The 17,573-nt window shown below is 38.1% G+C and overlaps 1 long non-coding RNA gene across 1 annotated transcript in view; it reads right to left on the minus strand.

Annotated features, from left to right (window-relative positions):
• Positions 1-17,573, minus strand: part of LOC140186725 (uncharacterized) — a 69,680-nt gene that overhangs the window by 24,409 nt on the left and 27,698 nt on the right. The window contains exon 2 of the long non-coding RNA XR_011882928.1: positions 15,625-15,713. This is a non-coding gene — a long non-coding RNA (uncharacterized lncRNA). The remainder of the gene's footprint in view (positions 1-15,624; positions 15,714-17,573) is intronic.

The raw sequence follows: 17,573 nt of genomic DNA on the forward strand, positions 1-17,573 counted from the left end.
AGCATTTTAGTAAAAAGGAACAATAGTGTGGACTCTTGTCTAAATGGGGAGAAGGTTTAAACATCAGAGGTATAGAGGAACTTAGGAGTCCTTGTGCAAGACTCCCAGAAGGTTAATTTACAGGTTGAGTCTGTGATAAAGAAAACAAATGTAATGTTGGTATTTATTTCAAGGGGAATTGAATATAAAAGCAAAGAGATAATGCTGAGCCTTGTAAGAGACTAGTCAGGCTGCACTTGGAGTATTGTCAACAGTTTTGGACTCCATACTCAGAAAGGATGTGTTGTCATTGGAGAGAATCCAGAGGAGGTTCATGAGGATGATTCCAGGAATGAAGGGATTAACATATGAGGAGCGTTTGACAGCTTTGGGCCTGTACACACTGGAATTTAGAAGAATGCATAGTGATCTCCTTGAAACCTACCAAACGTTGAAAGGACTAGATAAGGTGGATGTGGAGAGGATGTTTCCTCTGGTGGAAGTATCCAGAACTAGAGGGCACAGCCTCAAAATTGAGAGGCTACCTTTCAGAACGGAGGTAAGGAGGATTTTCTTTTTAGCTAGAGAGTAGTAAACCTGTGGAATGCTCTGCCACAGACTGCGGTGGAGACCAAGTCTGTGGGAAGATTTAAGGCAGAAGTTGATCGTTTGCTGATCGATCAGGGCACCAAAGGATATGACAAGAGTTCAGGTGTATGGGGTTGAGTGGAATCTGCGATCAGCCTTGATGGAATGATGAAGCAGACTCGATGGGCTGGATGTCCTTATTCTGGTCCTACATCTCATGGTCTTATGTGATAAAGTCATGCAAATTAATCCCAGAACCAGGTCTCCTGTAGTTCATTGAGAAGGTGCATTACTCGCCAGTTCCTGAAACCCAGTACAGAGCAAAGCAGCAATATTTCTCTCAAACACAAAACAATTTGCTTCAAGCATACAACATACGGTTATTAAAGAATGCTTTGCCTGACATTTTCTTTAATTTGGTGTCAAAATGTTAGTTGTACCATGCCAAAATAAATCTCTTAGCAATAGTTCTGACAACTGACTAGCTTTCTGGAATATTTTGAAGGGCTTTAAAGAACAATATTATCTGGATGGCTGGAGTCACAAATAGGTCAGGACAACCATGGGGAGGGCCCCCTCCCTCCAGAATGTTTAGCGAAGCAATTTAACTCTTATAAACTCTTATGAACTCTGGTAAAGGAGCAGAATGATTGAATTTGGTCTTGAATTTGAACTCACAACACCTGCCCATGACAGCATTATAAACAAGAACATTGCTCTTTGGAATTAATTAGCAAAGTTAGATAAGTAATAATCAGTACATTTCTGAGTGTGAAATTTGAACTCTGTCAAGTTACTCTGCTGGATGCTTAGAAGTGTGGAAGTCCAACACCATAGATACCAACTAACTCCAAGATTTCTAAACAGATACTCTAAAACCTGAATTGGGATTATTATCACTGACATAATGTTAAGAAATTTGTTGTTTTGTGACAACAGTACAGTGCAATACATAAAATATACTACAAATTACAATAAGAAATATAATAATATATAAAAATACTGCGCCTAAGAAAATAATTCATCCCCATTGGAAATTTTCATGTTTTATTGTTTTACAACATTGAATCACAGTGGATTTAATTTTGCTTTTTTTTTTGACAGATCAACAAAAAAACTCTTTCATTTTAAAGTGAAAACAGATCTCCACGCAATGATCTAAATTAGCTGCAAATAGAAAACATAAAATAATTGATTGCATAATTACTCACCCCCTTCAAGTAGATGCACCTTTGGCAGCCATTACACCCTTGAGTCTGTGTGGATAGGTCTCGATCAGCTTTGCACATCTGGACACAGCAATTTTTCCCCATTCTTCTTTACAAAACTGCTCAAGCTCTGTCACATTCCTTGGGGATTGCAAGTAAACAGCTCTTTTCAAGTCAAACCACAAATTCCCTATTGGATTGAGGTGATGCCAGAACATTAACTTTGTTGTTTTAAACCATTCCTGTGTAGCTTTGGCTTTATGCTTGGGGTCATTAACTTGCTGGATAGCAAATCTTCTCCAAGTCACAGTCTTCTAGCAGACCGTATCAGGTTTTCCTCCAGGATTTCCCTGTATTTTGCTGCATTCATTTTACCCTCTACCTTTACAAGCCTTCCAGGGCCTGCTGCAGTGAAGCATCCCCACAGCTTAATGAGGCCACCACCATGCTTCATAGAAGGGATGGTATGTCTTTGATGATGTGTGGTGTACATAGCGTTTAGTCTGGTGGCCAAAAAGCTTAATTTTGGTTTCATCAGACCATAGATCCTCATAAATGTTGACACCCAGGCCGAGTGAGATTGCATCGGCTGTAGACCTCTTGTGGCAGTGGGTCCAGGTCCTTGGTTAAACAGGATTTAATTCTAGACATGCACATTATGGTTCTATTACTATTTATTATTTATGGTGCAACTGTAACGAAAACCAATTTCCCCCGGGATCAATAAAGTATGACTATGACTATGACGACGACTATGACTATGACCAACCTCTCAAAGTATTCATCACATAGTTAGTTAAATGGAGATCTGTTTTTGGAGACCAGTGTGGAGTCAAAATGTTTATAGTCATAGTCATACTTTATTAATCCTGGGGAAAATTGGTTTTCGTTACAGTTGCTTCATAAATAATAAATAGTAATAGAACCATAAATAGTTAAATAGTAATATGTAAATTATGCCAGTAAATTATGAAATAAGTCCAGAACCAGCCTATCGGCTCAAGGTGTCTGACCCTCCAAGGGAGGAGTTGTAAAGTTTGATGGCCACAGGCAGGAATGACTTCCTATGATGCTCTGTGCTGCATCTCGGTGGAATGAGTCTCTGGCTGAATGTACTCCTGTGCCCACCCAGTACATTATGTAGTGGATGGGAGACATTGTCCAAGATGGCATGCAACTTGGACAGCATCCTCTTTTCAGACACAACCGTCAGAGAGTCCAGTTCCATCCCCACAATATCACTGGCCTTACGGATGAGTTTGTTGATTCTGTTGGTGTCTGCTACCCTCAGCCGGCTGCCCCAGCACACAACAGCAAACATGATAGCACTGGCCACCACAGACTCGTAGAACATCCTCAGCATCGTCCGGCAGATGTTAAAGGACCTCAGTCTCCTCAGGAAATAGAGATGGCTCTGACCCTCTTCAACTGATTATAGTAAAAATACACCTGTATCTGGAAGGTTCAGCTGCTGGGGAGACAGTATCCTGACAAAAACTAGACCATGAAGACAAAAGAACACTCCAAGCAACTCCACAGAAAAGACAAGCTCACACTTCCACCACTGACTGTGGCACCCAGTGTCCTATTACTGCGATTATATGTAATTACATAAAATACAGAGTGCTGAAGGAAGGTCTCAGCCCGAGACTTTGATTGTTTATTCACTTCAATAAATGCTGCCTGACCTGCTGAGTTCTTCCAATATTTTTTGTGTTAATCAGATTGTTTCCTTGCCCATCAGTTCCTGATGTCAGCACTCCACCTAGTGGTGTGTGCCAGAACTGAAGAAGGACATTGTATCATTGATAGGGAGCCACAAAATTCAAATTCCAGATGGGAAGACAGTGAATAAAAGTAACATAGAAACAGGAGAAGGAGTAAAGCATTGAGCTCATCATTCCTGTTCCACCAATAAAAATAATTATTCCTGATCATCTATCCTAATACTATGTTCTTGTTCTGTCCCTATACTCCTGGCTTCGAAAGATTTTATCTTCAAGTTCACTTCTACAGCTGTTCTGGTATAGAGTTCCAGAGGTTCACCAGTCCCAGAGTGAAACAATGTCTCCTCGTTCTCAGCGCTAAATTTCTTTCTCTGTAACCTGACTGTCATCATTCCAGATGCCCCAGCAGAGGCATCTTCTCCAAATCCAATTTAACTTGCCCTGTAAATACATTATCAAAGTACATATATGTCATCATATATTACCCTGAGACTCACTTCTGTGGGCATTCATAGTAGAACAAAGAAATATAATCGAATCAATGAAAAACTACACACAAAACAGCCAATATGCAAAAAAAGACAAACTGCAAATACAAATAAATCAATCAATAATACTGAGAAATTAGTCTTGAAAGTGAGTTTATATGTTGTGCTATCTGTTCATTGTTGAGGTGAGTGCAGCTATCCACACTAGTTCAGGAACGTGATGGTTGAAGGGTAATAACTGTTCCTGAACCTGGTAGTGTGGGACCTGAGGCTCCTGTGCCTCCTTCCCGATGGCATCAGCGAGAAGAGAGCATGCCCTGGATGGTGGGTTCCTTGAGGATGGATGCTGCTTTCTTGTGGTTGCCCTCCTTACAAATGTGCTCAATGGTGGGGAAGGTTTTTCTTGTGATGGACTGGGTTGTACTCACCACTATTTATAGGCTTTTCAGTTCTTTGGGCTTTGGTGTTTCCATACCAAACCATGCTACAACCAGTCAGGTTACTCTCCACTGTGCAACTATAGAAGTTTCTCAAAGTTTGAGATGATACGCCAAATCTACAAAGAACTTAAATTTATTGACCCTCTCCATTTTCAATCCCCTAATGAGAACTGGCTCATGGGCATTTGGTTTCTTCCTACTTTAGTTAATAATCAGCTCTTTGATTTTGCTGACGTTGAGTAAACATTTCAGTTGGATCCTCTCTCAATCTTCTCGGCTCCAGTAAATACAAACACACTCAACTTAAATTCTCCTCATGGCGCAGTCCTACTAACCCAGGAAGCAGTCTGGTGAGCCTTTGCCATAGTCCCTTTCTGGCAAAGATGTCCTTTATTAGGTCAGGGGACCGAAACCTCATATAGTATTCTGGGGGTGGTTTCACCAAGATCCTGTATACCTGGGGCAAGGAATCTAGCTCCTGCATTCAAGTCCTCTTGCTCTGAAGTTGAACAAAGCAGTTGCTGTTTTAACCATCCATTTCACCTGCATAATTGTTAGCTGGATTTCATCACCTGAGTTACAGAGAAAGGTTGAACAAGTTCGGTCTTTATTCTCTGGAGCGTAGAAGGTTGAGGGGGGATGTGATAGAGGCATTTAAAATTATGAGGGGGATAGATAGAGTTGACGTGGATAGGCTTTTTCCATTGAGAGTGGGGAAGATTCAAACAAGAGGACATGAGTTGAGAGTTAAAGGGCAAAAGTTTAGGGGTAACACAAGGGGGAACTTCTTTACTCAGAGAGTGGTAGCTGTGTGGAACGATCTTCCAGCAGAAGTGGTTGAGGCAGGTTCGATGTTGTCATTTAAAGTTAAATTGGACAGCTATATGGACAGGAAAGGGTGGGATTAGGTGAGAGTAAGAGTTCGGCACGGACTAGAAAGGCGGAGGTGGCTTGTTTCCGTGCTGTAATGGTTATATGGTTATAATTGCTTCCAGTGACTCTTCTATGGGGACATTCAAATTTCTGTACAGCGGTATTTCCCAATCTAACACAATTGGTAGGAGCTACTGTTTTACTGTTTAGACTACTAAAATGGATCACTTCAGATTTATCGATCTTATACTTCATCTGCCTTGTGTACACCCACTTTCACAAATTGTCCAAGTCACTTTGAAGCCCCTGCATCCATCTCACAATCCCACACTGATAGTGCTGAGTACCTACGTATCTTGATGTGGGCATTGTGGGGTAACAGTTAGAGGGAAAATTAGAGGAGAAAACTCTTACTCAAAGAAAACATATTGCACAGCAATAGACTAATATACAGAAGAAGAACGGACCTGTGAGCAACACGACCACGGCTGACATCCCCCAGATGATCCACGAAACGACTTATTTCACTTCTTTTACGTCTTCTTTTCCTTTCAAGTGTGGTTCGAGTACTGTTGGAGCCTGTGATCTACAGTTTGATAGTATTTTTTCTGCGAGTGATGGTCTCTCCCTCCCTCTCGCTCACCTCCAGGGGAAGGTCCTTGCATTCAAATGGTCTCTCTCTTCCGTGAAGAGGAGGGTGCCAAAGTTCTGAGCTGCAGTTTGTGGATTGGACTGTGGTTCACATTATGATATGTTTCTGGTTTATGGTCACTCCTTTCCCTGTTGCAATTTTGGGTGACTTTGAATCGAGGGGTCTGAAAATAATGAACACTGAGCTGAACTGAATTATGCCTGGACTCTTTTGATTTTGTGTTTTACATTGTGTTTCTTGTTTTTTTGTTGTTGTTGTTGCCACTTATGTGTTTTTTTTGTGCATGGTGGGGGGGGGGTTGATATTTTTCTTTGAACGGCTTCCATGGTTTTCTTCGTTTCGTGGCTGTCTGTGGAAGTTGAATCTCAGGGTTGTATACTGCATACAGAATTTGATAACACATGTACTTAGAATCTTAATATCCGCTGTCCTTGCAATCAGAGGAACTGATGTAGGTTTTGCAGAGATACAGCAAGGAAAGAGACCCTTTGGCCTACAGTCTGCACAAACCACAGACCACCTATTCACACCAATCCTGCGTTAACACCGTTTTTTATCCCTCAACTTCCACTCACCCTTCCCCCACCCCCCCGGACTCTCACTCACCCGTATACACTTGTTGCAAGTTACAGCAGCCTTAAAAACCAAAACATCTTCGCAATGTGGAAAGAAACTAGAGGAAGCAAACATGGGTACTGGAGACTAGTTTCACAGGGGTCAGTGTTGGGTCCACTTCTTTGCAAGTAACATGTCAACGATTTGGATGTAGGAACTGATGGCTTTGTTGCCAAGCTGACAGATGATACAAAGATGAATGGAGGGGCAGCAGTAATTCTACAGAAGGTCCAAGACAGATTTAGAGAAACGGCAGATGGAATATGAAGGGAAATGTATTGTCAGGAACTTTAGTAGAAGGAATAAATGTGTAGACAATTGTATTTTCTAAATGCGGAGTAAATTCAGAAAACAGCGGTGCAAAGTTACTCAGGAGTCCTCTTGCTGGAGTCCCTAAAGGTCAACTTGCAAGTTCAGTTGGTAGCCTTGTCAGCATTCCTTTCAAGAAGACTAGAATATAAAAGCAATATGTAATATTGAGGTTTTATAAGGCACTAGTTGGACCGCACTTGGAATATGGTAAACAGTTTTGGGTCCCTTATAGAAACATAGAAAACCTACAGCACAATACAGGCCCTTCGGCCCACAAAGCAGTGCCAAACATGTCCTTACCTTAGAAATTACTGAGGGTTACCCATAGCCCTCTATTTTTCTGAGCTCCATGTACTTGTTCAGGAGTCTCTTAAAGGACCCTATTGTATCCGCCACTCACCACTCTCTATGTAAAAAACTTAACCCTGACATCTCCTCTGTACCCACTTCCAAGCATCTTAAAATTGCCCTCTCATGCTAGCCATTTCAGCCCTGGGAAAAAGCCTCTGACTATCCACACAATCAATGCCTCTCATCATCTTATACACCTCTATCAGGTCACCTCTCATCCTCTGTCGCTCAAAGGAGAAAAGGCCGAGTTCACTCAACCTATTCTCATAAGGCATGCTCCTCAATCCAGGCAACATCCTTGTAAGTCTCCTCTTCACCCTTTCTATGGTTTCCACATCGTTCCTGTAGTGAGGCGACCAGAACTGAGCACAGTATTCCATGTGGGGTCTGACCAGGGTCCTATTTAGCTGCAGCATTACCTCTTGGCTCCTAAACGCAATCCCACGATTGATGAAGGCCAATGCACCGTATGCCTTCTTAACCACAGAGTCAACCGCGCAGCAGCTTTGAGTGTCCTATGGACTTGGACCCCAAGATCCCCCTGATCCTCCACACCGCCAAGAGTCTTACCATTAATACTATATTCTGCCATTGTATTTGACCTACCAAAATAAACCACCTCCAGCATCTGCAGAATTCCTGTTGTTCACCTCACACTTATCTGGGTTAAACTCCATCTGCCACTTCTCAGCCCAGTTTTGCATCCTATCAATGTCTGATGGCCCTTCACACTATCCACAACACCCCCAAGCTTTGTGTCATCAGCAAATTTACTAACTCATCCCTCCACTTCTTTATCCAGCTCATTTATAAAAATCATGAAGAGTAGGAACAGATCCCTGAGGCACACCACTGGTCACCGACCTCCATGCAGTATATAACCCATCTACAACTACTCTTTGCCTTCTGTGGGCAAGCCAGTTCTGGATTCACAAAGCAATATCCCCTTTGGATCCCATGCCTCCTTACTTTCTCAATAAGCCTGGCATGGGGTACCTTATCAAATGCCTTGCTGAAATCCATATACACTACATCTATTTTCATCAATGTGCTTAGTCATATCCTCAAAAAATTCAATCAGGCTCATAAGGCACGACTTGCCTTTGACAAAGCCCTGCTGACTATTCCTAATCATATTATGCCTCTCCAAATGTTCATAAATCCTACCTCTGAAGATCTTTTTCATCAACTTACCAACCACTGAAGTAAGACTCACTGGTTTATAATTTCCTGGGCTATCTCTACTCCCTTTCTTCAATAAGGGAACAACATCCACTACCCTCCAATCCTCCAGAACCTCTCCTGTCCCCATTGATGATGCAAAGATCATCGCCAGAGGCTCAGCAATCTCCTCCCTTGCCTCCCACAGTAGCCCAGGGTATATCTCGTCTGGTCCTGGTGACTTATCCAACTTGATGCTTTCCCGTTAAAATCTCCCACCACAATAATCCTGTTATTATTACACCATTCCAGAATCTGTCTCCCTATCTGCTTCTCAATATCCCTGTTACTATTGGGTGGTCTATAAAAACCACCCAGTAGAGTTATTTACCCCTTCTTGTTCCTAACTTCCACCCACAGAGACTCCGTAGACAATTCCTCCATGACTTCCTCCTTTTCTGCAGCCGTGACACTATCCCTGATTGACAGTGCCACACCCCCACCTCTTTTGCCTCCCTCCCTGTCCTTTCTGAAACATCTAAAGCCTGGCACTCGAAGTAACCATTCCTGCCCCTGAGCCATCCGAGTCTCTGTATTGGCCACAACATCATAGCTCCAAGTACTGATCCACGCTCTAAGCTCATCTGCTTTGTTCATGATGCTACTCGCATTAAAACAGACACATCTCAAACCATTGTTCTGAGCGTGTCCTTTCTCTATCACCTGCCTATCCTCCCTTTCACACTGTCTCCAAGCTTTCTCTATTTGTGAGCCAACTGCTTGAATTATGAACTGAAATAACAAACACAGGTGATTACAAAAAATGGTGCATGATGGGGAAATTTCATGGCGATTTTCATGATCATCAGCCCAAAATCCATAAAATGCACCCAAAGGTATTCAGGATGCAAAGTTTTTGTTGTCCAGTGTTATCTTTTTAGGTCTTTCAGATGCCTTACCTTGAAGTTAATATTTCCAAAGAGAACTGGGATTATTAGACAGCATTGTGCAAGAAGTCTCCAGTACATATAGATAGCTAGGAAGCCTAAGACTTTTGCACAGTACTGAGTAATTTTATTTATTGCACTGTATCGCTGCCACAAAAAAAAATCATGGCATATGTGAGTGATGACAAACCTGATTCTGATCTGGGTCTCTATTGTGGACTGAGAGTGGGAAGGGGGCCGGGTGAGAGGAATCATGATGGGAAATGGGGAAGGGAGAGTGTTAGAGTGGGAAGCAACAGAGCGACATTCTGTAGTGATCAATAAACCAATTGTATGGAATCAAATGACCTTGCCAGGTGCCTCAGGGCTGCGTGTGTCTGCACCTGCACACCCGCTCCAGCATTCCTTCAGTGCTGCCGGTCCCACAACCCTCCTGCAGCACTGCTCCCCTGTCATTCCCAACATCCTTTACTCCCGCCAGATGTACAAACTTGCTCTATACTCTCTGCTGAGAAATACAGTGCTGTGAAAAAGTCTAAGGCACCCTAACTATTGTATCTATATGTGCTTAAGACTTACATACAGTACTGTACGGGACCATGACTAATCGTGAATACGACGGAGCAGTGACCCACAGAGACGTCCAACACTATAGTTTGGAGGAACAGCTTCTATGTAATGAAGGACTTATTGTTACAGTGGACTTTTAATGCTTTAGTTTTCTGGAAAGAAAATCATGAGTAGAAAAATCTACCTCTTTGATCAACTTTAACTTAATTCATTTGTATAGTCGCCAGATGGTGACAAAATAATAATTGACTTGACTTCACAGATGAATGCAACTTGAAAATTAAATGACAAGGCAAAGCAAATGCACTGATCATCTTATCATTTCATCTCTTCAAATATTTGAACAATACAGTACTAAAAAAAATACCAGGAGGCCGATGCAGCAAGAGCTGTTCGATGGAATGAACTGTAGATTCTATAATACAAAATATTTCATGAAATTAATATCTCATTTTTAAAATCTTTTTATTGATACATAATCATCTACAGCTATAACATGATACAAGACTTCAACAAATTGATACACACACACAGTTAATAAAGCTGAAGAAAAAAACTTATCAAAAATAATATATGATAATGAAAACAAAATATTTTTTTATAAAGAAAAGGAGGAAAAAAGAGAACCCCAACTAACTAAAAGAAAAAAAAAGGAAAAAAAAACATTAGGAACCAACTCCTGGAGCAATACGTCTTACAATCAAATACTGTATAAAGAAGAAAAATCATGAACCACCAATTCACATTTATATAAAATAAGATTAGAAGGAAACCATATAAATTAATTTAAATTAAATTATAATATTTGGCAAAAGAGCCCCATCTTCTCTCAAAATCAAATCGAGGATCAAAAGTTCTCTTCTAATTTTTTCCGAGCTAAGACATAACATTATTTGAGAAAACCATTGAATTAATGTAGGGACAGAGGTATCTTTCCATTTCAATAAAATAGCCCTTCTTGCCAACAATGTAACAAATGCAATTACATGTTGGTCTGAAGATGAAACTATTCCAAATAGGACAATCAGTGTATTAGGTTGTAAATTAATTTCCAGAGCGTTATAAATGATAGAAAATAAAGATTTCCAAAAAGATTTTAATGAAGAACATGACCAGAACATATGTGACAAAATGGTCGCTTCAGTTTTACACCTATCACAATAGTTGTCTACGTTAGGAAATATTTTGGATAGTCTCTCCTTTGTTAAATAATAACAGTGAACAATTTATTTCTTTCTTTTTCAATCTTTTTATTAGTTTCATAAAATATAAACATGACATAATAATACAAAGTTATTGGGAATACATTGTTATAATTAACATGAGTAATTATAAAACCAAATAATACTTGATTGACAAAACTCCCAATCATATAGGATACCAATGAATAATACAGAACAAAAAGAAATATCTAGACAAAAATCATGAAAAAGGAAAAAAAATAACCCCCTCAAAAAAAAACTAATCTAAACAGAATTAGTCAGCTAAACTAAAAAAAAGACCTGGTCTGTTTTAACATCGTAAAAAATGGGAGAAAAGAAAACCTTAGTGTCGACAACTCCGTTCCTCTCAACCAACACTACAGAGAAGTAAAATAAGTTTGGAAATGGTCAAGTTACATCATATGAAAATGCTGAATAAATGGCCTCCAAGCTTTTTCAAATTTAATGGAAGGGTCATAAACCACACTTCTAATTTTTTTCCAAATTTAAACACAACATAGTTTGTGAAAACCAGTGAAATATAGTAGGAGGGTTAATCTCTTTCCAATTCAGCAAAATGGATCTTCTAGCCATTAAAGTAAGAAATGCAATCATCTGACGAGCTGAAGAGGTTAAATGGCTTGATTCTATCATTGGTAACCCAAAAATAACAGTAATTGGGTGAGGTTGTAAGTCTATATTCAAAACCGTTGAAATAATATCAAAAATATCTTTCCAATATTCTTTCAACAAAGGACATGACCAAAACATGTGAGTCAAAGAAGCTATCTCGGAGTGACATCTATCACATATAGGATTTATATAAGAGTAATAACGAGATAGTTTATCTTTGGACATATGAGCCCTGTGCACTACTTCAAACTGTATCAACACATGTTTAGCACATATAGAAGATGAATTAACTAATTGAAGAGAATCTTAAGTTCTCTTTCCCAATCAGTTTTAATTTTATTAGATACATCAGGACATGAATTCATAATTATATTATAAATAATTGCTACAACACTTTTCTGAGAGAGATTTAAATCTAATTTTTTTTTCAAAATATCCATTGGATGTAAGTGTGGAAAATTAGGAGAAACAGTAATTAAAAAGGTTCTAACCTGTAGGTATCTAAAAAAGTGAGATCTGGGTAAATTATATTTATTAGAAAGTTGATCAAAGGACATAAAACAATTATCCAAAAATAAATCACAAAATCATACTATACCTTTGATTTTCCAATCAAAATAAGCTTGATCCATAGTGGAAGGTTGAAAAAAGAAATTAGATATAATAGAACTTGCTAAAATAAATTGATTCAACCCAAAAAATTTTCAAAATTGAAACCATATACGTAAAGCATGCTTAACTATTGGATTACTCATTTGTTTATACAGTTTAGAAAAAGTGAAAGGAAGCGAAGTCCCTAAAACCGAACCCAAAAAGAACCCTTGTAATGAATTACATTCAAGATTTACCCAATGTGGACTTGAAGTTGCATCCAAGTCTCGTAACCAAAATTTTAAGTATTGGATATTAATTGCCCAATAATAAAATCTAACATTCGGGAGCGCTAACCCCCCCCCCACCTCTTTTTTAGATTTCTGTAAATGCCTTTTACCTAGCCTAGGATTTTTGTTCTGCCATTAATGTGAAGAAATTTTTGAGTCAACATTATCAAAAAAAGATTTTGGAATAAAAATTGGAACAGATTGAAATACATATAGAAACTTAGGCAAAATAATCATCTTAATAGCATTAATCCGACCAATCAAAGACAAAGATATTGGTGACCATTTAGTAAATAAAAGTTTAATCTGATCAATTAAAGGTAAAAAATTAGCTTTAAATAAACCTTTATACTTTTTCATAATTATAATCCCCAAATATATAAACGAGTCAGTAACCAATTTAAATGGTAAACATCCATAAATAGGTACCTGCTTATTTAGGGGAAATAATTCACTCTTACTAAGGTTTAATTTGTAGCCAGAAAAATTACTAAATTGAGCCAACAAAGCTAGAATAACAGGAATTGACTTCTCCGGATTAGAGATATATAATAACAAATCATCTGCACATAGTGATAATTTATGTATTTTATTTCCACAGATAATACCAAAAATATTGGGCGAGTCACGGATAGCAATTGCTAAAGGTTCAAGGGCAATATTAAATAGTAAAGGACTAAGAGGGCAACCTTGCCTAGTACCGCGAAATAGACGAAAAAGGGAGATCTTTGATTATTAGTGCAAACTGATGCTACCGGGGTATGATATATCAATTTAATCCAAGATATAAATATCAAACTAAAATTAAATTTCTCGAGCACACTAAATAAATAAGGCCATTCAACTCTTCAAAGGCTTTCTCAGCATCTAATGAGATAATACATTCCAGAGTATTAAATGAAGGGGTATAAAAAATATTCATTAACCTCCTAATATTAGAAGATGAATAATGGTTTTTAATAAATCCTGTTTGGTCCATAGATATAATTTGAGGTAATACCTTCTCTAACCTAGTTGCTAAAAGTTTTGAAAAAATTTTTGAATCTACATTCAAAAGAGATACTGGTGTAGATGATGCACAATCAGTAGGATCTTTATTCTTTTTAAGAATTAAGGAAATAGAGGCTTCATAAAACGATTGTGGTAATTTACCTAAACTGATTGCTTCTTTGAATATTCTAGACAACCAAGGAGAGAGAGTAGAGGAAAAGGATTTTAAAAATTCCACTGTAAACCCGTCTGGACCAGGTGCTTTACCAGAATTCATTGATGAGATAGCAGTTGTTATTTCTTCCTCTGTAATAGGAGTTTCTAATGATAAGCAGTCTTCAGGTGATAACTTTGGAAAATTCAGTTTACTTAAAAAATCATGCATGATATTAAAATCATGAGGAAAGTCAGAGTGATAAAAAGAGGTATAAAATTCTTGAAAGGTTTTGTTTATCTCGTCATGATCAACTGTCAAAGTATCATCATGTTTATGAATCATAGTAATTTGACATTTAACCTAAGCAAATTTCAGTTGATTAGCTAATAATTTACCTGATTTATCACTATGAATATAAAACTCACTTTTATTTCTCATTAACTGATTTTCGATCGAGGATGTTAATAGTAAACTACGTTCCAATTGAAGTTCAACTCCCTGTTTATACAGCTCCTTACTAGGAGCAATAGCATATTTTTTTATTATCAATTTCTTTAATTTTATCAACCAACAAGAGTATTTCATTCTTAGTACGTTTTTTCAAACCAGCTGAATAGGAAATAATCTGACCATGGATATAAGCTTTAAAAGCATCCCATACTGTTCCATTGGAAACTTCTTCCGTAGTATTAGTTGAAAAAAAGAAATCAATCTGTCCCTTCATAAACTTAACAAAGTCCAAGTCTTGAAGCAAAATAGGGTTAAATCACCATTGTCTATTAATACATTTGTAGAAGAAGTATCCATTAACTTAATAGAAAGTTTCATTGGAGCATGATCTGAAATGGTGATAATGTCATAATTACAATCAATTACAGATGGGATTAATCGAGAGTCAATAAAAATAGTCAATTCGAGAATAAGAATGATGAACATGTGAAAAGAATGAGAATTCTTTGTCCTTTGGGTGTAGAAATCTCCAAATTTCTGAAATTCCAGAATCAATCATAAAAGAGTTAATAAGAGTAGCCGACTTATTCGGTAGAGGTGGACTACCTATGGATCTGTCCAACATGGGATTTAAACATAAATTAAAGTCACTGCCCATTATCAACATATACTCATTTAAGTTAGCAAAGGAAGTGAATATGTGCTTAAAAATTCAGGATAATCCACATTCGGAGCATAAACATTAACCATAGCAACCTTTTTATTAAAATGTAACCCAGTAATTAGCAAGAATCCACCATTCGGATCTGAGATAATGTCTTGATGAATAAATGTAATTGAGGAATCTATAAAAATTGAAACACCTTTAACTTTGGCTTGGGAGTTTGAACGGTATTGTTACGCCTTCCAGAACTTAAAGAAGCATTGATTATCCTCTTTCCTTACGTGAGTTTCTTGTGCAAAAATAATATGAGCATTCAGTCTTTGGAATACTTTGAAAATCTTCTTCCATTTTATTGGATGGTTTCAACCATTTGTATTCCAAGAGACAAAATTAATAATGGGAGCCATAATTTAACATTAACCCTTTGGTGTGTAAAGGGTTAACCATAATGGTGAACAATTTTAAGTTGAATTAAGCAGTAATTGGCACATATCGAAGAAGAATTGACCATTTTCAGAACTCGCAACCAATCTTCATTAATGAAGGTCATATTAATTTCTCTCTCCCAATCTTGTTTAATCTTTAGTGTGAGTTTATCTTTATGTAGTAAAAATAAATTATAAATTCTACCAATGGAACCTCTCACTAAAGGAGTCCTATTCAAAATAGTATCCAACAAATCAGATTATTGCATATATGGAAACTTACATAAGTATTTTTGTAAAAAATGTCTGACCTGAAGATATTGCAGGAAGTGTGTCTGAGAGAGAGAATATTTGTTAATTCACTCTTCAAAAGTCATCAATCGACCATCACAAAATAAATCTGCAAAAAAACAGATTGCCTTATTTCTCCATACATTATTTCATCCTTTATTTGGAATAATAAAAAACCAAGAATTAATAAGTATCATTTACAAAAATCTAAAAAAGATGGTGGACTTGCACTACCTAATTTAAGATAGAATTATTGGGCTGTTAATATTCAACAATTATGTTTCTGGCTATATTGGCTGGATAAGAGCCAAAAACCAGTTTAGATTGATTTGGAATTAAAAACTATCAAACAATTTAATTTAACCTCATTATTAGGAGCTCCATTGCCTTTACAACTTGCTAAAATTCCAAATTTAAATCTCTACCCTGTTATTAAACAGTCCTTATGGATTTGGTTTTAGTTTTGCAACTCTTTTAATTTTAAACAATTCAAATTGTCTAGCTCTTTATATCGAAATTTTCAATTTAAAACTTCAATGAAATTAATATCTGAACTTATTCAAACACTCACATTACACTTCATATTACAGTTTAGTGCACATCCAGTCTGATGATGTGTACCAGAATCATTTCCTTTCTACTACAAACTAATATGGAAATACATCATGAAACCTGCATAGCTGATGTCACACTGTCATACTTAATCCCTGGTATCAAAGTCATGAGTAACTTGCGGCTTACAGTTTCCATTCAGTTGTGCTGGACACAGCACAATTTGATCAAACTTATCATCATCAATAGACAATAGGTGCAGGAGTAGGCCATTCAGCCCTTCGAGCCAGCACCACCATTCACTGTGATCATGGCTGATCATCCACAATCAGTACCCTTTTCCTGCCTTCTCCCCATATCCCTTTACTCCGCTATCTTTAAGAGCTCTGTCTAATTCTTTCTTGAAAGAATCCAGAGAATTGGCCTCCACTGCCTTCTGAGGCAGAGCATTCCACAGAACCACAACCCTCTGTGTGAAAAAGTTTTTCCTCAACTCCGTTCTAAATTGTCTACCCCTTATTCTTAAACTGTGGCCTCTGGTTCTGGACTCTCCCAACGTCAGAAACATGTTTCCTGCCTCTAGCGTGTCCAATCCCTTAATAATCTTATATGTTTCAATCAGATCCCCTCTCATCCTTCTAAATTCCAGTGTATACAACCCCATTCACTCCAATCCTTCAACATATGATAGTCCTGCCATCCAGGGAATTAACCTCATGAACCTATGCTGCATTACCTCAATAGCTAGAATGTCCTTCCTCAAATTTGGAGACCAAAACTGTACACAATACTCCAGGTGTAGTCTCACCAGGGCCCTGTACAACTGCAGAAGGACCTCTTTGCCCCTGTACTCAACTCCCCTTGTTATGATGGCCAACATGCCATTAGCTTTCTTCATTGCCTGCTGTACCTGCATGCTTACTTTTTGTGACTGATGAACAAGGACACCTAGGTCTCATTGTACTTCCCCTTTTCCTAACTTGACACCATTCAGATAGTAATCTGCCTTCCTGTTTTTGCCACCAAAGTGGATAACCTCACATTTATCCACATTAAACTACATCTGCCATGCATCTGCCCACTCACCCAACCTGTCCAAGTCACCCTGCATTCTCATAACATCGTCCTCACATTTCACACTGCCACCCAGCTTTGTGTCATCTGCAAATTTGCTAATGTTACTTTTAGTCTCTTCATCTAAATCATTAATGTATATTGTAAATAGCTGCGGTCCCTTATCAAAGGCTTTCTGAAAGTCCAGGTTCACTACATCCACTGGCTTTCCCATGTCCATTTTCATAGTTACATTCTCAAAAAATTCCAGAAGATTAGTCAAACATGATTTCCCCTTCGTAAATCCATGCTGACTCGGACCTATCCTGCCACTGCTATCCAAATATGCCGCGATTTCATCTTT

The sequence above is a fragment of the Mobula birostris genome, chromosome 23, assembly GCF_030028105.1.
Source record: "Mobula birostris isolate sMobBir1 chromosome 23, sMobBir1.hap1, whole genome shotgun sequence".
NCBI classification, from domain to species: domain Eukaryota; kingdom Metazoa; phylum Chordata; class Chondrichthyes; order Myliobatiformes; family Myliobatidae; genus Mobula; species Mobula birostris.